This window comes from Balaenoptera ricei, chromosome 16 (assembly GCF_028023285.1).
Source record: "Balaenoptera ricei isolate mBalRic1 chromosome 16, mBalRic1.hap2, whole genome shotgun sequence".
Classification (NCBI taxonomy): Eukaryota; Metazoa; Chordata; class Mammalia; order Artiodactyla; family Balaenopteridae; genus Balaenoptera; species Balaenoptera ricei.
The window spans coordinates 70,301,804-70,326,472 of NC_082654.1; positions in this window are offsets into that span (position 1 = coordinate 70,301,804).

The following is a 24,669-nucleotide window of genomic DNA, read 5'->3' on the forward strand; positions in this document are numbered from 1 at the left end:
TTCTATTTTTAGTTTTTTAAGGAACCTCCATACTGTTCTCCATAGTGACTGTATCAATTTATATCCCCAAAAATAGTGTAAGAGGGTTCCCTTTTCTCCACACCCTCTCCAGCATTTGTTGTTTGTAGATTTTCTGATGATGCCCATTCTAACTTGTGTGAAGTGATACCTCATTGTAGTTTTGGTTTATATTTCTCTAATAATTAGTGATGTTGAGCAGCTTTTCATGTGCTTCTTGGCCATCTGTATGTCTTCTCGGGACAAATGTCTATTTACGTCATCTGCCCATTTTTGGATTGGGTTGTTTGTTTTTTTACTGTTGAGCTGCATGTGCTGTTTATATATATTGGAGATTAATCCTTTGTCCATTGATTCGTTTGCAAATATTTTCTCCCATTCTGAGGTTGTCTTTTCGTCTTGTTTGTAGTTTCCTTTGCTTTGCAAAAGCTTTTAGGTTTCATTTGCTCCCATTTGTTTATTTTTGTTTTTTATTCCATTACTCTAGTAGGTGGATCAAAAAAGATCTTGTTGTGATTTTTGTCAAAGAGTATTCTTCCTATGTTTTCTTCTAAGAGTTTTATAGTGTTCGGTCTTACATTTCGGTCTCTAACCCATTTTGAGTTTATTTTTTGTGTATGGTGTTAGGGAGTGTTCTAATTTCATTCTTTTACATGTAGCTCTCCATTTTTCCCAGCACCACTTATTGAAGAGAGTGTCTTTTCTCCATTGTATATCCTTGCCTCCTTTGTCATAGATTAGTGGACCACAGGTGTGTAGGTTTATCTCTGGGCTTTCTTTTTTTTCCTTTTACATCTTTATTGGAGTATAATTGCTTTACAATTGTGTGTTAGTTTCTGCTGTATAAAAAAGTGAATCAGCTATACGTATACATATAACACCATATCCCCTCCCTCTTGCACCTCCCTCTCACTCCCTTATCCTACCCCTTTAGGTCGTCACAAAGCACCGAGCTGATCTCCCTGTGCTATGTGGCTGCTTCCCAGTAGCTATCAATTTTACATTTGGTAGTGTATATATGTCCATACCACTCTCTCACTTTGTCCCAGCTTACCTTTCCCCCTCCCCATGTCCTCAAGTCCTTTCTCTACGTCTGTGTCCTTAATCCTTTCCTGCCCCTAGGTTCTTCATAAACTTTTTTTCTTTTAGATTCCATATATATGTGTTAGCATACGGTATTTGTTTTTCTCTTTCTGACTTACTTCACTCTGTAGGACAGATTCTAGATCCATCCACGTCACTACAAATAACTCAATTTCGTTTCTTTTTATGGCTGAATAATGTTCCATTGTATATGTGTGCCACATCTTCTTTATCCAGTTATCTGTTGATGGACACTTAGGTTGCTTCCATGTCCTGGCTATTGTAAATAGAGCTACAATGAACATTGTGGTACATGACTCTTTTTGAATTATGGTTTTCTCAGGGTAAATGTCCAGTAGTGGGATTGCTGGGTTGTACGGTTGTTCTATTTTTAGTTTTTAAGGAACCCCCATACCGTTCTCCCTAGTGGCTATATCAATTTACATTCCCACCAACAGTGCAAGAGGGTTCCCTTTTCTCCAATAAATGCCTCTCCAACATTTATTGTTGGTAGATTTTTTGATGATGGCCATTCTGACTGGTGTGAGGTGATACCTCATTGTAGTTTTGATTTGCATTTCTCTAATAATTAGTGATGTTCAGCATCCTTTCATGTGTTTGTTGGCAACCTGTATATCTTCTTTGGAGAAATGTTTATTTAGGTCTTCTGCCCATTTTTGGATTGGGTTGTTTGGTTTTGTGATATTGAGCTACAGGAGCTGCTTTTTGGAGGTTAATCCTTTGCCATTTGCTTCATTTGAAAATATTTTCTCCCATTCTGATGGTTGTCTTTTGCTTATGTTTTCCTTTGCTGTGCAAAAGATTTTAAATTTCATTAAGTCCCATTTTTTAATTTTTGTTTTTATTTCCATTTCTCTAGGAGGTGGGTCAAAAAGGATCTTGCTGTGATTTATGTCATAGACTGTTCTGCTTATGTTTTCCTCTAAGAGTTTTATAGTGGCTGGTCTTACATTTAGGTCTCTAATCCATTTTGAGTTTATTTTTGTGTATGGTGTTAGGGAGTGTTCTAATTTCATTCTTTTACATGTAGCTGTCCAGTTTTCCCAGCACCACTTACTGAAGACACTGTCTTTTCTCCATTGTATACCCTTGCCTCCTTTGTCATAGATTAGTGGACTGTAGGTACGTGGGTTTATCTCTGTGCTTTCTATCCTGTTCTATTGATCTATATTTCTGTTTTTGTGCCAGTACCATATTATCTTGATTACTGTAGCTTTGTAATATAGTCTGAAGTCTGGAAGTCTGATTCCTCCAGCTCTTTTTTTTTCCCCTCAAGACTGCTTTGGCTATCCGGGGTCTTTTGTGTCTCCCTACAAATTTTAAGATTTGTTTTTTCTAGTTCTGTAGAAAATGCCAAAGGTATTTTGATAGGGATTGCATTGAATCTGTAGATTGCTTTGGGTAGTATAGTCATTTTCACAATATTGATTCTTCTAATCCAAGAACATGGTATATGTCTCCATCTGTTTATATCATCCTTGATTTCTTTCATCAGTGTCTTATAGTTTTCTGAGTACAGGTCTTTTACTTCCTTAGGTAGGTTTATTCCTAGGTATTTTATTTTTGTTGCAGTGGTAATGGGATTGTTTCCTTAATTTCTCTTTCTGTTCTTTCATTGTTAGTGTATAGGAATGCAAGCAATTTCTGTGCATTAATTTTGTATCCTGCAACTTTACCAAATTCATTGATTAGCTCCAGTGGTTTTCTGGTGACATCTTTAGGATTCTCTATCTATGATATGATGTCATTTGCAAACAGTGACAATTTTACTTCTTCTTTTCCTTTTTGTATTTCTTTTATTTCTTTTTCTTCTCTGATTGCCATGGCTAGGACTTCCAAAACTATGTTGAATAGTAGTGGTGAGAGTGGACATCCTCGTCTTGTTCCTGATCTTAGAGGAAACGTTTTCAGTTTTTCACTGTTGAGAATGATGTTTGCTGTGGGTTTGTCATATATGGCCTTTATTATGTTGAGGTAGTTTCCCTCTATGCCCACACTCTGCAGAGTTTTTATCATAAATGGGTGTTGAATTTTCTCAAAATCTTTTCCTGCATCTATTGAGATGATCATATGGTTTTATTCTACAATTTGTTAATATGGTGTATCACATTGATTTGTGTATATTGAAGAATCATTGCATTCCTGGGATAAACCCCACTTGATCATGGTATATGATCCTTTTAATGTGTTGTTCGATTCTGTTTGCTAGTATTTTGTTGAGGATTTTTACATCTATATTCATCAGTGATATTGGTCTATAATTTTCTTTCCTTGTAGTATCTTTGTCTGGTTTTGGTATCAGGGTGACGGTGGTCTCATAGAATGAGTTTGGGAGTGTTCCTTCCCCTGCAATTGTTTTGAGGAATTTGAGAAGGTTGGGTGTTAGCTCTTCTCTAAATGTTTGACAGAATTCACCTGTGATGCCATCTGGTTCTGGACTTTTGTTTGTTGGAAGATTTTTAATCACAGTTTCAATTTCATTGCTTGTGATAGGTTTGTTCATATTGTCTATTTCTTCCTGGTTCAGTCTTGGAAGGTTATCCCTTTCTAAGAATTTGTCCATTTCTTCCAGGTTGTCCATTTTATTGGCATAGAGTTGCTTGTAGTAGTCTCTTAGGATGCTTTGTATTCCTGTGGTGTCTGTTGTAACTTCTCCTTTTTCACTGCTAATTTTGTTGATTTGATTCCTCTCCCTCTTTTTCTTGAGTCTGACTAAAGGTTTATCATTTTTGTTTATCTTCTCAAAGAACCGGCTTTTAGTTTTATTGATCTTTGCTTTCGTTTTCTTTGCTTCTGTTTCATTTATTTCTGCTTTGATCTTTATGATTTCCTTCATTCTACTAACTTTGGGTTTTGTTCTTCTTTCTCTAGTTCCTCTAGGTGTAAGGTTAGATTGTTTATTTGAGATTTTTCTTGTTTCTTGAGGTAGGCTTGTATTGCTATAAACTTCCCTCTTAGAACTGCTTTTGCTGCATCCCATAGGTTTTGGATCATCGTGTTTTTCTTGTCATTTGTCTCTAGGTAGTTTTTGATTTCCTCTTTTATTTCTTCAGTGATCTCTTGGTTATTTAGTAACGTATTGTTTAGCCTCCATGTGTTTGTGTTTTTTACGGTTTTGTCCCTGTTATTGATTTCTAATCTCATAGCATTGTGGTCGGAACAGCTGCTTGATATGATTTCAGTTTTCTTAAATTTACTGAGGCTTTATTTGTGACCCAAGATGTGATCTATCCTGGAGAATGTTCCGTGTGCAGTTGAGAAGAATGTGTAATCTGCTGTTTTTGGATCGAATGTCTTATAAATATCAATTAACTATATCTGGTCTATTGTGTCATTTAAAACTTGTGTTTCCTTATTAATTTTCTGTCTGGATGATCTCCACTGGTGTAAGTGAGCTGTTAAAGTCCCCTGCTATTATTGTGTTACTGTTGATTTCCTCTTTTATAGCTGTTAGCAGTTGCCTTATGTATTGAGGTGCTCCTATGTTGGGCACATATACATTTGTAATTGTTATATCTTCTTCTTGGATTGATCCCTTGACCATTATGTAGTGTATTTCCTTGTCTCTTGTAACATTCTTTATTTTAAAGTCTATTTTATCTGATATGAGTATTGCTACTCCAGCTTTCTTTTGATTTTCATTTGCATAGAATATATTTTTCCATCGCCTCACTTTCAGTCTGTATGTGTCCCTAGGTCTGAAATGGGTCTCTTGTAGACAGCATATATATGGGTCTTGTTTTTGTATCCATTCAGAGAGCCTGTGTCTTTTGGTTGGAACATTTAGTCCATTCACGTTTAAGGTAATTATTGATATGTATGTTCCTATTACTGTTTTCGTAATTGTTATGGGTTTGTCTTGGTGGGTCCTTTTCTTCTCTTGTGTTTCCCACTTAGAGAAGTTCCTTTAGCATTTGGTGTAGAGCTGGTTTCATGGTGCTGAATTCTCTTAGCTTTTGCTTGTCTGTAGGGCTTATGATTTCTCTGTCAAATCTGAATGAGATCCTTGCTGGGTGGAGTACTCTTGGTTGTAGGTTCTTCCCTTTCATCACTTTAAATTTATGCCACTCCCTTCTGGCTTGTAGATTTTCTGCTGAGAAATCAGCTGTTATCCTTATGGGAGTTCCCTTGTATGTTATTTGTCATTTTTCCCTTGTTGCTTTCAATAATTTTTCTTTGTCTTCAATTTTTGTCAATTTGGTTACTATCTGTCTTGGCATTTTTCTCCTTTGATTTATCCTGACTGGGACTCTCTGCACTTCCTGGACTTGGGTGGCTATTTCTTTTCCCATGCTAGGGAAGTTTTCGACTATAATCTCTTCAAATGTATTCTCGGGTCCTTTCTCTCTCTCTTCTCCTTCTGGGACCCCTATGATGTGAATGTTGCTGCGTTTAATGTTGTCCCAGAGGACTCTTAGGGTGTCTTCATTTATTTTCATTCTTTTTCTTTATTCTGTTCCATGGCAGTGATTTCCACCTTTCTGTCTTCCAGGTCACTTATCCGTTCTTCTGCCACAGTTATTCTGCTACTGATTCCTTCTAGTGTATTTTTCATTTCAGTTATTATATTGTTCACCTCTGTTTGTTTGTTCTTTAATTCTTCTAGGTGTTTGTTCCTTAATTCTTCTAGGTCTTTGTTAAGCATTTCTTGCATCTTCTCGATCTTTGCCTCCATTCTTTTGCCAAGGTCTTGGATCATGTTCACTATCATTATTCTGAATTCTTTTTCTGGAAGGTTCCCTATCTCCACCTCATTTCGTTTTTTTTCCTAGTGTTTTATCTTGTTCCTTAATCTGGTATAAAGTCCTCTGCCTTTTCATTTTGTCTATCTTTCTGTGAATGTGGTTTTCCTTCCTCAGGCTGCAGAATTGTAGTTCTTCTTGCTTCTGCTGTCTGCTCTCCAGTGGATGAGTCTATCTTAGAGGCTTATGCAAGCTTCCTGATGGGGGGGACTGGTGGTGGGTAGAGCTGGGTGTTGCTTTGGTGGGCAAAGCTTTAATCTGCTTGTCTGCAGATTAAATAAAACTTTAATAAAAAGTTTAATCCACTTATCTGCTGATGCATGGGGCTGGGTTCCCTCCCTGTTGGTAGTTTCGCCTGAGGTGACTCAGCACTGGAGCCTACCTTGCTCTTGGTGGGGTTAATGGCAGACTCTGGGAGGGCTCACACCAAGGAGTATTTCCCAGAACTTCTGCTGCCAGTGTCGTTGTCCTCACGGTGAGCCACAGCCACAGCTACCACCTGCCTCTGCAGGAGATCCTCTAAAACTATCAGATAGTTCTGGTCATTCTCCTACGGGGTCACTGCTCCTTCCCCTGGGTTCTGATGTGCTCACTACTTTGTGTGTGCCCTCCAAGAGTGGAGTATCTGAGTGGAGTTGAGACTCTGAGACTCTGTATGGAGTCGCACAGACTCTGGGTCCTGTGAAGCTTCGATGCTTTGTGGTTCTAGAAATCCTATAGGAGACAGTCCACAGCAGGTGAAGCTAATGCTGTCAGTAGAGGTGGTGAAGCCAAAGATCTGCAGTTCCGACTAGAGGTGCTGATGTACATACAGGACAAAATCATCTCGTGTGAATGTAGTTCAGGCATGTTTAAGATGAATGGAGCCATGTTAATGCCTACCATATTCTATCTTGAGCCTCTCCTCAGGGACCCCCCTCCTCAGTTCCTGAGGCTCCTGTAAGTCGTGTACAGGGGACTGGAGAGTGGGCTCTGTCCCATCTGAGCCCTGAGTTACCCTGTGTGTATTTTAGGATACTTTGTATTTCTGTGGGGTCTGTTGTAACATCAACTCTTTCATTTCAGATTTATTTGGGCCCTCTCTTTTTAAAAAAAACATACTACTGTTGTCTTTTATTCTTTACAGAAGTTTAATAAGTATTTGATCTACCTTGACTTACTCTATGTATACTTTTGGCAGTGAGATTTTTACTTTTCTTTGTTTTCTTGTTACTATCAATAATTAGTGAGACTTCTTTTAAGCTACCTTCAACATTGATTATAAAGCTGCTTTATTAGTGATGACAGAGCCTTAATGGAAGTCACGTTCTGGTTGTAAATTAGAATGCAATGTGCCAGCAAAAAGCCCCTTAAGTTTATGTCTCATTACTTCTTGTTCTTTTTTTAATTTAATTTTTATTTTTTATCAGAGCAAATTTGATTAAAATGTTTTGTTTCTTCTAGGTGTGCAAGATGTGGTTCTTTTAAACATATACATATATCTATCCTTCTTTGGATCATTTTCCCATGTAGGTTATGATACAATGTTGAGTAATCTTTTGGTATTACGTAGGTCTTTGGTGATTACACATTTCACATTTGTTTCTATATCTATGTTAACCCCAATATCCTAATGTATCCAATCCTCACACCTTTCCAATTGGTGAACCATAAGTTAGTTTAGTGAATCTGTGATTGCATTTCTCTGTGGAAATATCTTCATTGGTATCAATGTTTAGCTAAGACCTATAAGTGATATTATAGGATATGTGTCTTTTGCTTTCTGACTTAGTACAATTTGCCTGATTACCTCAAGAATCATACATGGTGCTGCAAATGGCATTGTTTTATTTTTTTCCCTGGCTAATATTCCATCTGTACGTGTACCAGTTCTTCTTTGGCCACGCACCTCTTGATGGACTTTTTGGTTGTCTCTATGTCTTGGCTATTGTAATACTGCTGCAATACACATTTGCTTGCCTGTGTCTTTCCAGTTCTATCTTCTTATGTTATAGTCCAAGGAGTGGGCTTGCTGTATCATATGGTAACTCAGTGTGTACGGTTTAAAGGCACCACCATTCAGTTCTCATTAGTGGCTCTTTCCAGGTTACGTCCAACTTAAAGTTGAGGGTATGCATTTCTCCAAAACACCTTCAGTATTTATTGTTTGTAGTTTTCTTGCTGAGGGTTATTCTGACAGGTGTGAGCTGATACCCCTTTGTGGTTGAATTTTCATGTGTCCCATAATCTGTTGAAATTGAGCTTTAAAGCATGTCCTTTTTATTTATCAAACAGTGATTACAGCTTAGTTCTTCAAGGTGTTTTCTTAAAGTATGTGTCACATTTTGAAAATTTTTGGCCATTACCTCCCTCGAGACATTTTGAGGGCAGTTTTCATTTACAGCCCCGCATTACTTGTTCATATGAAGTGACCATTAGCACAGGCTTTAAAGCTGCTTTTGCAGGTAACGGCCAGAGGGCGGCAGCCTTTCTACGTTCCCCACTCTGGTAACTAGGGAAACAGACCTTCCGGCCTGTGGTGTTCCTCGGTTATAAATTAGAGTGCAATGTGCCCGGATAAACCCACAAATGCTGATGTCTCCTTACTTTTGTTTGTTTTTTTTAATTTAATTTATATTTAGTATTGGAGTAATATTCCATTGTGTACATGGACCACTTCTTCTTGGTGCATTCCTCGGTTGATGGACATTTTCATTGCTTCCAAGTGTTGGCTATGGTAAATATTGCTGGAGTGAAGGATTGCCAGCCTGTGACTTTTTGATTCTCATTTTCTCAGGTGATAGGTCCAGCAGTGGTTTTGATTGATTGACTGGTAGCTCAATGTTTCCCTTTTCAAAGCACCTACATTGTGCTTTCATTAGTGACTCTTAACATGCCCCCCCGAGGGTACGCATTTCTCCACAATCCCTTCAGCATTTATTTTTTGCAGCATTTTTGCTAATGGCCATTCTGACTGCTGTGAGCTGATAGGTATTTGTAATATGGGTATGCATGTCGTTAAATATTCTAAAATTCATCATTTTTCCACGCCTTTTTCTTTTCTGTTAAAAGAAAAAAAAAGTGTGAGTACAATATCCGTCTTGAAAGTGTCTTCCTGGAACTTTGCCCTCTTTTGAATATTTTGGTCAATTTTCAACCCCAGGATTGTTTTGAAATGTAGGTATCATTTACAGGCCTGCAATGAGTGTGAATATTTAGGGACCATTAGCACTAGGTTTAAGCTGCTGTTGTTTGAAATGGCCACAAGGCAGCAGCATTTCTCCATTACCAAATCTGGTTACTAGGGCAGCAGAGCCGTTCTGGAAGTCGTTTTCCTAGGTTGTAAATTTGAATGGAATGGGCTGGAAAACGCCCCATAAGTTTATGTCTGATTAATTCTTTTTCGTTGTTTTAATTTTTTAAATCAGGGTAATGGTTAGAATGTTGTTTGTCCAAGGTGTACACACTCTGGTTCATTTACACATTATTTATATCTATTTATGTAGAGATCCTCTTCCCATGTAAATTATTACAGAGTGTTCTGTAGACCTCCCTTGTTATATGGTCGGTCTTTTTGTAATATGTATATAATATGTATTTGGATCATATCCATATCATATAGTAACACTAATCTTCATTTATCCATTCCCCCCACCTTTCCCTTTAGATGAGCAAAGTTGGTTTTCTAAGTTTGTGAGTGTATTTCTCTGTGAATTGTGTTCATTTGTGTCAGTTATTAGATAACGCCTATAAGTGATATCATAGGATATAAGTCTTTTGCTTTCCAACTTACCTCATGATTTGTGATTATCTCCAGGCTCATTTGTGGTGCCTCAAAGAGCAGGGTTTCATTGTCTTCCATGGCTAATATTCCATTGTGTACCTGGGCCACTTATTCTATATCCATTCACTTGTTGATGGACATTTTTATCGCTTCACTGCCTTGGCTATTGTGAATAATGCTGCACTGCAGCTTTTGCAACTTGTGTCTTCTCGATACTTGTCTTCTCAGGTGAGAGGTCCAATGGTGCACCTGCTGGATTGAATGGTACCTAAATTTTTACTTTTAAACGCAGCTCTTTTCTGTTCTCATTACTGGCTGTTAACCACTTTGCATCTCACCAGCAGCTAGAGGATACACAATTCTCTACAACCGCATCAGCATTTATGGTTTGTAGACTTTTTGCTGATGGTCAGTCGACTGGTGTGATTGGAAACCTTTTTGTTGATTAGATTGCATGAGTCTAATAATTCCTGAGGTTGAACCTTAATCCATTCTCCTTTTTTTAAAGACAGTGAGTAATATTTACCTCTTCATAGTATTTTATTGAAAAATTTGCCTGTATTAAATTTTTCTGTCCGTTCCCTACCTCAGCACAATTTTTGATGGCAGGTGTCCTTTACAGCCCTGAGTCCTTGTGAATTTTAAGTGACCATTATCTGTGGGTTTAAAGCCGCTCTTGCGGGAAACGGCCACAAAGCGGCAGCATTTCTCCTTTACCAAATCTGGTTACTATGGCAACAGAGCCTTACCGGAAGTGGTGGTCTAGGTTGCAAATTAGAATGGAATGTGCCAGGAAAAAGCCCTTTAAGTTTATGTCTCAATACTACTTGTTCGTATTTTTAAGTTAATTTTTATTTTTTATCACAGCAAACTTGATTACAATGTTTTTTTTTTTGTTCTAGGTGTGCAAGATGTGGTTCTTTCACACATATGCATATATCTATTCTTCTTCGGATCCTTTTCCCATGTAGGTTATGACACAATGTAGAGTAGTCTTCTCTTGGTATTCTGTAGGTCTTTGGTGATTATACATTTCACATGTGTTTGTATGTCTCTGTTAACCTCAATATGGTAATGTATCCAATCCTCACACCTTTCCATCTGGTGAACCATAAGTTTCTTTAATGAATCTGTGATTGCCTTTCTCTGTGGAAATATTTTGGTTTGTATCAATTTTTAGGTAACACCTATATCTGATATAATAGGATATGTGTCTTTCACTTTCTCACTTACTACAAGTTGTGTGATTACCTCTAGACTCATCTATGATGCTGCAAATGGCATTGTTTCATTTTTTCACTAGCTCATATTCCATCTGTACATGTAGCCGTTCTTCTTTGTCCACCCATTTGTCAGTGGACTTTTTGGTTACTTCCATATATTGGCTATTGTAATAGTATGCATTGCAGATTTGCCTGCCTGTGTCCTTCCAATTCTGTCTTCGTCGGTTATAGGTCCAGGAATAGGTTTGCTAGGTCATATGGTAGCTCAGTGTTTACCTTTTAAAGGTACCTCCATTCTGTTTTCATTAGTGGCTCTTTCCAGGTTACGTCCCACTTAAAGTTTAGGGTATGCATTCCTCCACAGCACCTTCAGCATTTATTCTTTGTAGTTTTTGCTGATGGTTATTCTGACGGGTGTGAGCTGACACCTCTTTACAGTTGAATTTGCATGTGTCTCATATTCCGTTGCAATTGAGCTTTAAGGCAAGTCATTTTTATTTTTCAAGCTGTAATTACAGCTTAGTTCTTCAAAGTGGTTTCTTAAAGTATGTGTCAAATTTTGAAATGTTTTGGCCATTACCTCCCTCAAGACATTTTGAGGGCAGGTTTCATTTTCAGCCCTACAGTACTTGTTCATATGAAGTGACCATTAGCACAGGCTTTAAACTGTTTTTGCAGGTAACGGCCATAGGGCTGCTACCTTTCTACATTCCCCACGCTGATACTAGGGAAACAGACTTTACGGCCAGTGGTGTTCCTCGGTTGTAAATTAGAGTAGAATGTGCCCAGATAAACCCACACAAGCTGATGTCTCCTTACTTTTGTTGGATTTTTAAATTTAATTTATATTTATTATTGGAGTTAATATTCTATTTTGTACATAGACCACTTCTTGGTGCATTCCTCTGTTGATGGACATTTTCGTTGCTTCCAAGTGTTGCCTATGGTAAATATTGCTGGAGTGCAGGATTGCCAGCCTGTGACTTTTTGATTCTCATTTTCTCTGGTGATAGGCCCAGCAGTGGGTGTGATTGATGGACTGGTCACTCAGTGTTTACTTTTTCAAATCACCTCCAATGTGTTTTTATTAGTGGCTTTTACAACGTCCCCCTTAGAACCGAGGGTACGCATTTCTCCACAATCGCTTCAGCATTTATTGTTTGCACCATTTTTACTGATGGCCATTCTGACTGCTGTGATCTGATCGGTATTTGTAATTTGCGTTTGCATATCTTTCAAAATTCCTAAAATTCATCATTTTTCCACATCTTTTTCTTTTATCAAAAGAAAAATCTGTGAGCACATTATACCTCTTGAAATTATCTTCTTCGAAGGTTGCCCTCTTTTGAATTTTTTTTCGATTTTTGACCCCAGAATTTTTTTGGAGGGCAGGTGTCATTTACAGAACTGCAAGTTGGTGAATATTTAGTGACCGTTTGCAGTGGGTTTAAAGCTGCTGTTGTGGGCAACGGCCAAAAGGAGGCAGCATTTCGCCATTCCCCAATCTAGGTACTAGAGCAGCAGAGCCTTTCTGGAAGTCGTTGTCTTAGGTTGTAAATTAGAATGGAGTTTGCCAGGAGAAATCCCCATAAGTTTATGTCTCATTAGTTCTTATTCGTTTTTTTTTTTCCAAACACACACACTGTATTTTATTTTTATAAGAGATAAATAGACTGACATCAAGCATTGTACATGGAAGATCACAACAAAAGCAACAATGATTGCAATTACCAAACATGAAACACACTCATACTATGTCATAATATTGACATTCAGTCCAGTAATCCTTCACTGTAGCAGCTGCTTTACTTTGCAGTGAAAATTGATTTGTATATTCTTTGCCTCTGAGTCCTTGTGGGATTTTTTTTAATTCAAACAGAAAGTAACAAAAATTATACTTATCGTCATCAGTTCACTCAGCCCCATGTAATTAATTTTTTTTCATCTTCATGTTTTGTTAGCACTTTTATGAGTTCATTAGTTTTATCATTAGAGTTCTGAAAATGCTTATTCATTCAGTTCAGCAGTACAGTAGAGTTACCAGAAACCTGTACTTGTCAGAGTCTTTTCCATGAATTTCATAAAGATGAAACCCTTTTATAGGAACATATTTGCAAAAGCATCAGAGTACACCCAGAACTGTCTGTAAATAACAAAAGACTTAAAAATGACCACGGTTAAAGATTTGATGAAAGTTTATAATAATGCAGTTGACAAGAAAATTAGTTATTTCTGAGATATACATTTTAAAGTAATAACTAGGATTATGAATGATAACATTATACCAGAACATATAAGATTTTTAGAAATTTCATGTAATGTCTGAAACATTTATATTAACATATTTCCATACAAATAACCAAATGAAACTTTAGTATTATTTGTTTTGTTTGTTTTTTTTTTACTGCAGGTTCTTATCAGTCATCAATTTTATACACATCAGTGTATACATGTCAATCCCAATCTCCCAATTCAGCACAACACCATCCCCACCCCACCGCATTTTCCCCCCCTTGGTGTCCATATGTCTGCACTCTACATCTGTGTCTCAACTTCTGCCCTGCAAACTGGCTCATCTGTACCAATTTTCTAGGTTCCACATACCTGCGTTAATATACGATATTTGTTTTTCTCTTTCTGACTTACTTCACTCTGTATGACAGTCTCTAGATCCATCCACGTCTCAACAAATGACTCAATTTGGCTCCTTTTTGTGGCTGAGTAATATTCCATTCTATATATGTACCACAACTTCTTTATCCATTCGTCTGTTGATGGGCATTTAGGTTGATTCCATGACCTGGCTATTGTAAATAGTGCTGTAATAAACATTCGGGTGCATGTGTATTTTTGAATTATGGTTTTCTCTGGGTGTATACCCAGTAGTGGGATTGCTGGGTCATATGGTAGCTCAATGTTTACATTTTTAAGGCACGTCCATTCTGTTCTCTTTAGTGGCTCTTTCCAAGTTACATCCCACTTAAAGTTGAGGGTACGCATTCCTCCACAACACCTTCAGCATTTATTGTTTGTAGATCTCTTGCTGATGGTTATTTCGACAAGTGTGAGCTGATACCTCTTTGTGGTTGAATTCGCATGTGCCACATAATCCGTTGAAATTGAGCTTTAGGGCATGTCATTTTTACTTTTCAAGCTGTGATTACCCCTTAGTTCTTCAAAGTGTTCTCTTAAAGTATGTGTCACATTTTGAAATGTTTTGGCCATTACCTCCCTCAAGACATTTTGAGGGCAGGTTTCATTTACAGTTCTGCAGTACTTGTTCCTATGAAATGACCATTAGCACAGCCTTTAAAGCTGCTTTTGCAGGTAACTGCCATAGGGTGGCAGCCTTTCTATGTTCCCCACCCTTGTAACTAGGGGAAAGCCCTTGCGGCCTGTGGTGTTTCTCGGTTATAAATTAGAGTGGAGTGTGCCTGGACAAACCCACACAAGCTGATGTCTCTTTACTTTTGTTGGATTTTTAAATTTAATTTTTATTTTTTATTAGAGTAATTTTCCACTGTGTATGTGGACCACTTCTACTTTGTGCATTCCTCGGTTGATGGACATTTTCATTGCTTCCAATTGTTGGCTATGGTAAATATTGTTGGAGTGCATGATTGCCAACCTGTGACTTTTTGATTCTCATTTTCTCAGGTGATAGGCCCAGCAGTGGGTGTGATTCATTGACTGGTAGCACTGTGTTTCCCTTTTCAAAGCACCTACTTTGTGTTTTCATTAGTGGCTCTTACCACGTCCCCCTTAGAATCGAGGGTACGCATTTCTCCACAATCGCTTCAGCATTTATTGTTTGCAGCATTTATGCTAATGGCCCTACTGGCTGCTGTGAGCTGATAGGGTTTTGTAATTTGGGTTTGCATGTCTTTGAAAATTCGTAGAACTCATCATTTTTCTCCGCCGTTTTCTGTTAAAAAAAAGGAAACAATTGGGAGTACAATATAACTCTTGCTATTGTCTTCTTGGTAGGTTGCCCTCTTTTGAATTTTTTGGTCGATTTTCCACCTCAGACTTTTTTAGAGAGCAGGTGTCATTTCCCGAACTGCAAGTTTGGTGAATATTTAGTGACCTTTAGCAATGGGTTTAAAGCTGATGTTGTGGGAGGTGGCCTCAAGCAGGCAGCATTTCTCCATACACAAATCTGGGTACTAGGGCAGCAGAGTCTTTCTGGAAGTCGTGTTCCTAGGTTGTAAATTACACTGGAATATGCATGCAGAAACCCCCATTAGTTTATGTCTCATTATTTCTTCTTGGTTTTAATTTTTTTTTTTAATTGGGGTAAAGCTTAGAATATTGTCTGTCCTAGGTGTACACAATCTGGTTCATTTGTACCTTATATATGTCTATTCAAGTACAGATCCTCTTCCCATGTAAAATGTTACAGAGAGTTCCGCAGACCTCCCTTGCTATATGGTCGGTCTTTTTGAGATATGTATAAAATATGTGTTTGTATACATATAGTAACACTAATCTTAATTTATCCATTCCCCCCACCTTTCCTTTTAGATGAGCATAGTTTGTTTTCTAAGTCTGTGAGTGTCTTTCTCTGTGGAAATATGTTCATTTGTGTCAGTTATTAGATAACGCCTATAAGTGATATCATAGAATATAGGTCTTTTGCTTTCCGACTTACCTCATGTTTCGTGATTATTTCCAGACTCATTTGTGGTGCCTCAGAGAGCAATGCTTCATTGTCTTCCATGGCTAATATTCCATTGTGTACATGGACCACTTCTTCTTTATCCATTCACCTGTTGTTGGACATTTTGATTGCTTCACTGTCTTGGCTATTGTGAATAAGGCTGCACTGCAGCTTTTGCGGCCTGTGTCTTCTCGATTCTTGTCTTCTCAGGTGAGACGTCCAATGATGCGCCTGCTGGATTGAATGGTGCCTCCATTTTTACTTTTAAACACAGCTCCTTTCTTTTCTCATTATTGGCTGTTACCCCTTTACGTCTCACCAGCAGGTAGAGGGTACACAGTTCTCTGAAACCCCTTCAGCATTTATTGTTTGTAGACTTTTTGCTGATGGTCAGTCGACTGCTGTCAGTTGAAACTTTTTCTGGATTAGACTGCATGCGTCTAACACTCCCTGAGGTTGAGCTTTTATCCATTTTCCTTTTTTTTTAAAAGAGTGTGAGTAAAACTTAACTCTTCATAATCTCTTCTTGAAACATTTGCCTGTTTTGAATTGTTTTGTCCATTCCCTACTTCAGCACCAATTTTTAGGGCAAGTGTCCTTTACAGCCCTGAGTCCTTGTGAATGTTAAGTGACCATTAGCTGTGAGTTTAAAGCTGCTCTTGCAGGAAACGGCCACAAGTTGGCAGCATTTCTCCTTTACCAAATTTGTTTACTAGGGAAACAGAGCCTTAATGGAAGTGGTGTTCTAGGTTGTATATTAGAATGGAATATGCCAGGAAAAAGCCCTTTAGTTTATGTCTCATTACTTCTTGTTCATATTTGTAATTGACTTTTTATTTTTTATCCCAGCAAATTTGATTACAATGGTTTGTTTGCTCTAGGTGTGCAAGATGTGGTTCTTTCACACATATACGTGTATCTATTCTTCCTCGCATCCTTTTCCCATGTAGGTTATGGCACAATGTTGAGTAGTCTCTCTCCTGGTCTTCCGTACGTCTTTGGTGGTTATATATTTCACATGGTATGTATATCTTTGTTAACCCCAATATGGTAATGTAACCAATCCTCATCCCTTTCTATTTGGTGAACCATAAGTTTTTTTTAATGAATCTGTGATTGCCTTTCCCTGTGGAAATATCTTCATTGGTATCAATTTTTAAGTAACTGCAAAAAGTGATATGATAGGATATGTGTCTTTTGCTTTCTCAATGACTACAGATGGCGTGATTACGTCTAGACTCATCTATGGTGCTGCAAATGGCATTGTTTCATTTTTTTCACTAGCGAATATTCCATCTGTACATGGAGGAGTTCTTCTGTGTCCACCCATCTGTTGGTGGACTTTTTGGTTACTTCCATATCTTGGCTATTGTAATACTGTGCCATGCAGATTTGCCTGCCTGTGTCTTTCCAATTCTCTCTTCTTAGATTATAGGTCGAGGAGTGGGCCTGCTGGATCATATGGTAGCTCAATGTTGACCTTTTTAATGCACCTCCATTCTGTTCTATTTCGTGGCCCTTTCCAAGTTACGTCCCCCTTGAGGTTGAGGGTATGCATTTCTCTACAACACCTTCAGCATTTATTGTTTGTTGTTTTCTTGCTGATGGTTATTCTGACAATTGTGATCTGATACCTCTTTGTGGTTGAATTCGCACGTGCCTCATAATCCTTTGAAATTGAGCTTGAAGGCAAGTCCTATTTATTTTTCAAGCTGTGATTAACCCTTAGTTCTTCAAAGTGTTCTCTTAAAGTATGTGTCACATTTTGAAATGTTTTGGCCATTACCTCCCTCAAGACATTTTGAGGGCAGGTTTCATTTACAGTCCTGCATTACTTCTTCCTATGAAATGACCATTAGCACAGGCTTTAAAGCTGCTTTTGCAGGTAACTGCCATAGGGTGGCAGCCTTTCTATGTTCCCCACCCTTGTAACTAGGGGAAAGCCCTTGCGGCCTGTGGTGTTTCTCGGTTATAAATTAGAGTGGAGTGTGCCTGGACAAACCCACACAAGCTGATGTCTCTTTACTTTTGTTGGATTTTTAAATTTAATTTTTATTTTTTATTAGAGTAATTTTCCACTGTGTATGTGGACCACTTCTACTTTGTGCATTCCTCGGTTGATGGACATTTTCATTGCTTCCAATTGTTGGCTATGGTAAATATTGTTGGAGTGCATGATTGCCAACCTGTGACTTTTTGATTCTCATTTTCTCAGGTGATAGGCCCAGCAGTGGGTGTGATTCATTGACTGGTAGCACTGTGTTTCCCTTTTCAAAGCACCTACTTTGTGTTTTCATTAGTGGCTCTTACCACGTCCCCCTTAGAATCGAGGGTACGCATTTCTCCACAATCGCTTCAGCATTTATTGTTTGCAGCATTTATGCTAATGGCCCTACTGGCTGCTGTGAGCTGATAGGGTTTTGTAATTTGGGTTTGCATGTCTTTGAAAATTCGTAGAACTCATCATTTTTCTCCGCCGTTTTCTGTTAAAAAAAAGGAAACAATTGGGAGTACAATATAACTCTTGCTATTGTCTTCTTGGTAGGTTGCCCTCTTTTGAATTTTTTGGTCGATTTTCCACCTCAGACTTTTTTAGAGAGCAGGTGTCATTTCCCGAACTGCAAGTTTGGTGAATATTTAGTGACCTTTAGCAATGGGTTTAAAGCTGATGTTGTGGGAGGTGGCCTCAAGCAGGCAGCATTTCTCCATACACAAATCTGGGTACTAGGGCAGCAGAGTCTTTCTGGAAGTCGTGTTCCTAGGTTGTAAATTACACTGGAATATGCATGCAGAAACCCCCATTAGTTTATGTCTCATTATTTCTTCTTGGTTTTAATTTTTTTTTTTAATTGGGGTAAAGCTTAGAATATTGTCTGTCCTAGGTGTACACAATCTGGTTCATTTGTACCTTATATATGTCTATTCAAGTACAGATCCTCTTCCCATGTAAAATGTTACAGAGAGTTCCGCAGACCTCCCTTGCTATATGGTCGGTCTTTTTGAGATATGTATAAAATATGTGTTTGTATACATATAGTAACACTAATCTTAATTTATCCATTCCCCCCACCTTTCCTTTTAGATGAGCATAGTTTGTTTTCTAAGTCTGTGAGTGTCTTTCTCTGTGGAAATATGTTCATTTGTGTCAGTTATTAGATAACGCCTAAAAGTGATATCATAGAATATAGGTCTTTTGCTTTCCGACTTACCTCATGTTTCGTGATTATTTCCAGACTCATTTGTGGTGCCTCAGAGAGCAATGCTTCATTGTCTTCCATGGCTAATATTCCATTGTGTACATGGACCACTTCTTCTTTATCCATTCACCTGTTGTTGGACATTTTGATTGCTTCACTGTCTTGGCTATTGTGAATAAGGCTGCACTGCAGCTTTTGCGGCCTGTGTCTTCTCGATTCTTGTCTTCTCAGGTGAGACGTCCAATGATGCGCCTGCTGGATTGAATGGTGCCTCCATTTTTACTTTTAAACACAGCTCCTTTCTTTTCTCATTATTGGCTGTTACCCCTTTACGTCTCACCAGCAGGTAGAGGGTACACAGTTCTCTGAAACCCCTTCAGCATTTATTGTTTGTAGACTTTTTGCTGATGGTCAGTCGACTGCTGTCAGTTGAAACTTTTTCTGGATTAGACTGCATGCGTCTAACACTCCCTGAGGTTGAGCTTTTATCCATTTTCCTTTTTTTTTAAAAGAGTGTGAGTAAAACTTAACTCTTCATAATCTCTTCTTGAAACATTTGCCTGTTTTGAATTGTTTTGTCCATTCCCTACTTCAGCACCAATTTTTAGGGCAAGTGTCCTTTACAGCCCTGAGTCCTTGTGAATGTTAAGTGACCATTAGCTGTGAGTTTAAAGCTGCTCTTGCAGGAAACGGCCACAAGTTGGCAGCATTTCTCCTTTACCAAATTTGTTTACTAGGGAAACAGAGCCTTAATGGAAGTGGTGTTCTAGGTTGTATATTAGAATGGAATATGCCAGGAAAAAGCCCTTTAGTTTATGTCTCATTACTTCTTGTTCATATTTGTAATTGACTTTTTATTTTTTATCCCAGCAAATTTGATTACAATGGTTTGTTTGCTCTAGGTGTGCAAGATGTGGTTCTTTCACACATATACGTGTATCTATTCTTCCTCGCATCCTTTTCCCATGTAGGTTATGGCACAATGTTGAGTAGTCTCTCTCCTGGTCTTCCGTACGTCTTTGGTGGTTATATATTTCACATGGTATGTATATCTTTGTTAACCCCAATATGGTAATGTAACCAATCCTCATCCCTTTCTATTTGGTGAACCATAAGTTTTTTTAATGAATCTGTGATTGCCTTTCCCTGTGGAAATATCTTCATTGGTATCAATTTTTAAGTAACTGCAAAAAGTGATATGATAGGATATGTGTCTTTTGCTTTCTCAATGACTACAGATGGCGTGATTACGTCTAGACTCATCTATGGTGCTGCAAATGGCATTGTTTCATTTTTTTCACTAGCGAATATTCCATCTGTACATGGAGGAGTTCTTCTGTGTCCACCCATCTGTTGGCGGACTTTTTGGTTACTTCCATATCTTGGCTATTGTAATACTGTGCCATGCAGATTTGCCTGCCTGTGTCTTTCCAATTCTCTCTTCTTAGATTATAGGTCGAGGAGTGGGCCTGCTGGATCATATGGTAGCTCAATGTTGACCTTTTTAATGCACCTCCATTCTGTTCTATTTCGTGGCCCTTTCCAAGTTACGTCCCCCTTGAGGTTGAGGGTATGCATTTCTCTACAACACCTTCAGCATTTATTGTTTGTTGTTTTCTTGCTGATGGTTATTCTGACAATTGTGATCTGATACCTCTTTGTGGTTGAATTCGCACGTGCCTCATAATCCTTTGAAATTGAGCTTGAAGGCAAGTCCTATTTATTTTTCAAGCTGTGATTAACCCTTAGTTCTTCAAAGTGTTCTCTTAAAGTATGTGTCACATTTTGAAATGTTTTGGCCATTACCTCCCTCAAGACATTTTGAGGGCAGGTTTCATTTACAGTCCTGCATTACTTCTTCCTATGAAATGACCATTAGCACAGGCTTTAAAGCTGCTTTTGCAGGTAACTGCCATAGGGTGGCAGCCTTTCTATGTTCCCCACCCTTGTAACTAGGGGAAAGCCCTTGCGGCCTGTGGTGTTTCTCGGTTATAAATTAGAGTGGAGTGTGCCTGGACAAACCCACACAAGCTGATGTCTCTTTACTTTTGTTGGATTTTTAAATTTAATTTTTATTTTTTATTCGAGTAATTTTCCACTGTGTATGTGGACCACTTCTACTTTGTGCATTCCTCGGTTGATGGACATTTTCATTGCTTCCAATTGTTGGCTATGGTAAATATTGTTGGAGTGCATGATTGCCAACCTGTGACTTTTTGATTCTCATTTTCTCAGGTGATAGGCCCAGCAGTGGGTGTGATTCATTGACTGGTAGCACTGTGTTTCCCTTTTCAAAGCACCTACTTTGTGTTTTCATTAGTGGCTCTTACCACGTCCCCCTTAGAATCGAGGGTACGCATTTCTCCACAATCGCTTCAGCATTTATTGTTTGCAGCATTTATGCTAATGGCCCTACTGGCTGCTGTGAGCTGATAGGGTTTTGTAATTTGGGTTTGCATGTCTTTGAAAATTCGTAGAACTCATCATTTTTCTCCGCCGTTTTCTGTTAAAAAAAAGGAAACAATTGGGAGTACAATATAACTCTTGCTATTGTCTTCTTGGTAGGTTGCCCTCTTTTGAATTTTTTGGTCGATTTTCCACCTCAGACTTTTTTAGAGAGCAGGTGTCATTTCCCGAACTGCAAGTTTGGTGAATATTTAGTGACCTTTAGCAATGGGTTTAAAGCTGATGTTGTGGGAGGTGGCCTCAAGCAGGCAGCATTTCTCCATACACAAATCTGGGTACTAGGGCAGCAGAGTCTTTCTGGAAGTCGTGTTCCTAGGTTGTAAATTACACTGGAATATGCATGCAGAAACCCCCATTAGTTTATGTCTCATTATTTCTTCTTGGTTTTAATTTTTTTTTTAATTGGGGTAAAGCTTAGAATATTGTCTGTCCTAGGTGTACACAATCTGGTTCATTTGTACCTTATATATGTCTATTCAAGTACAGATCCTCTTCCCATGTAAAATGTTACAGAGAGTTCCGCAGACCTCCCTTGCTATATGGTCGGTCTTTTTGAGATATGTATAAAATATGTGTTTGTATACATATAGTAACACTAATCTTAATTTATCCATTCCCCCCACCTTTCCTTTTAGATGAGCATAGTTTGTTTTCTAAGTCTGTGAGTGTCTTTCTCTGTGGAAATATGTTCATTTGTGTCAGTTATTAGATAACGCCTATAAGTGATATCATAGAATATAGGTCTTTTGCTTTCCGACTTACCTCATGTTTCGTGATTATTTCCAGACTCATTTGTGGTGCCTCAGAGAGCAATGCTTCATTGTCTTCCATGGCTAATATTCCATTGTGTACATGGACCACTTCTTCTTTATCCATTCACCTGTTGTTGGACATTTTGATTGCTTCACTGTCTTGGCTATTGTGAATAAGGCTGCACTGCAGCTTTTGCGGCCTGTGTCTTCTCGATTCTTGTCTTCTCAGGTGAGACGTCCAATGATGCGCCTGCTGGATTGAATGGTGCCTCCATTTTTACTTTTAAACACAGCTCCTTTCTTTTCTCATTATTGGCTGTTACCCCTTTACGTCTCACCAGCAGGTAGAGGGTACACAGTTCTCTGAAACCCCTTCAGCATTTATTGTTTGTAGACTTTTTGCTGATGGTCAGTCGACTGCTGTCAGTTGAAACTTTTTCTGGATTAGACTGCATGCGTCTAACACTCCCTGAGGTTGAGCTTTTATCCATTTTCCTTTTTTTTAAAAGAGTGTGAGTAAAACTTAACTCTTCATAATCTCTTCTTGAAACATTTGCCTGTTTTGAATTGTTTTGTCCATTCCCTACTTCAGCACCAATTTTTAGGGCAAGTGTCCTTTACAGCCCTGAGTCCTTGTGAATGTTAAGTGACCATTAGCTGTGAGTTTAAAGCTGCTCTTGCAGGAAACGGCCACAAGTTGGCAGCATTTCTCCTTTACCAAATTTGTTTACTAGGGAAACAGAGCCTTAATGGAAGTGGTGTTCTAGGTTGTATATTAGAATGGAATATGCCAGGAAAAAGCCCTTTAGTTTATGTCTCATTACTTCTTGTTCATATTTGTAATTGACTTTTTATTTTTTATCCCAGCAAATTTGATTACAATGGTTTGTTTGCTCTAGGTGTGCAAGATGTGGTTCTTTCACACATATACGTGTATCTATTCTTCCTCGCATCCTTTTCCCATGTAGGTTATGGCACAATGTTGAGTAGTCTCTCTCCTGGTCTTCCGTACGTCTTTGGTGGTTATATATTTCACATGGTATGTATATCTTTGTTAACCCCAATATGGTAATGTAACCAATCCTCATCCCTTTCTATTTGGTGCACCATAAGTTTTTTTTAATGAATCTGTGATTGCCTTTCCCTGTGGAAATATCTTCATTGGTATCAATTTTTAAGTAACTGCAAAAAGTGATATGATAGGATATGTGTCTTTTGCTTTCTCAATGACTACAGATGGCGTGATTACGTCTAGACTCATCTATGGTGCTGCAAATGGCATTGTTTCATTTTTTTCACTAGCGAATATTCCATCTGTACATGGAGGAGTTCTTCTGTGTCCACCCATCTGTTGGCGGACTTTTTGGTTACTTCCATATCTTGGCTATTGTAATACTGTGCCATGCAGATTTGCCTGCCTGTGTCTTTCCAATTCTCTCTTCTTAGATTATAGGTCGAGGAGTGGGCCTGCTGGATCATATGGTAGCTCAATGTTGACCTTTTTAATGCACCTCCATTCTGTTCTATTTCGTGGCCCTTTCCAAGTTACGTCCCCCTTGAGGTTGAGGGTATGCATTTCTCTACAACACCTTCAGCATTTATTGTTTGTTGTTTTCTTGCTGATGGTTATTCTGACAATTGTGATCTGATACCTCTTTGTGGTTGAATTCGCACGTGCCTCATAATCCTTTGAAATTGAGCTTGAAGGCAAGTCCTATTTATTTTTCAAGCTGTGATTAACCCTTAGTTCTTCAAAGTGTTCTCTTAAAGTATGTGTCACATTTTGAAATGTTTTGGCCATTACCTCCCTCAAGACATTTTGAGGGCAGGTTTCATTTACAGTCCTGCATTACTTCTTCCTATGAAATGACCATTAGCACAGGCTTTAAAGCTGCTTTTGCAGGTAACTGCCATAGGGTGGCAGCCTTTCTATGTTCCCCACCCTTGTAACTAGGGGAAAGCCCTTGCGGCCTGTGGTGTTTCTCGGTTATAAATTAGAGTGGAGTGTGCCTGGACAAACCCACACAAGCTGATGTCTCTTTACTTTTGTTGGATTTTTAAATTTAATTTTTATTTTTTATTCGAGTAATTTTCCACTGTGTATGTGGACCACTTCTACTTTGTGCATTCCTCGGTTGATGGACATTTTCATTGCTTCCAATTGTTGGCTATGGTAAATATTGTTGGAGTGCATGATTGCCAACCTGTGACTTTTTGATTCTCATTTTCTCAGGTGATAGGCCCAGCAGTGGGTGTGATTCATTGACTGGTAGCACTGTGTTTCCCTTTTCAAAGCACCTACTTTGTGTTTTCATTAGTGGCTCTTACCACGTCCCCCTTAGAATCGAGGGTACGCATTTCTCCACAATCGCTTCAGCATTTATTGTTTGCAGCATTTATGCTAATGGCCCTACTGGCTGCTGTGAGCTGATAGGGTTTTGTAATTTGGGTTTGCATGTCTTTGAAAATTCGTAGAACTCATCATTTTTCTCCGCCGTTTTCTGTTAAAAAAAAGGAAACAATTGGGAGTACAATATAACTCTTGCTATTGTCTTCTTGGTAGGTTGCCCTCTTTTGAATTTTTTGGTCGATTTTCCACCTCAGACTTTTTTAGAGAGCAGGTGTCATTTCCCGAACTGCAAGTTTGGTGAATATTTAGTGACCTTTAGCAATGGGTTTAAAGCTGATGTTGTGGGAGGTGGCCTCAAGCAGGCAGCATTTCTCCATACACAAATCTGGGTACT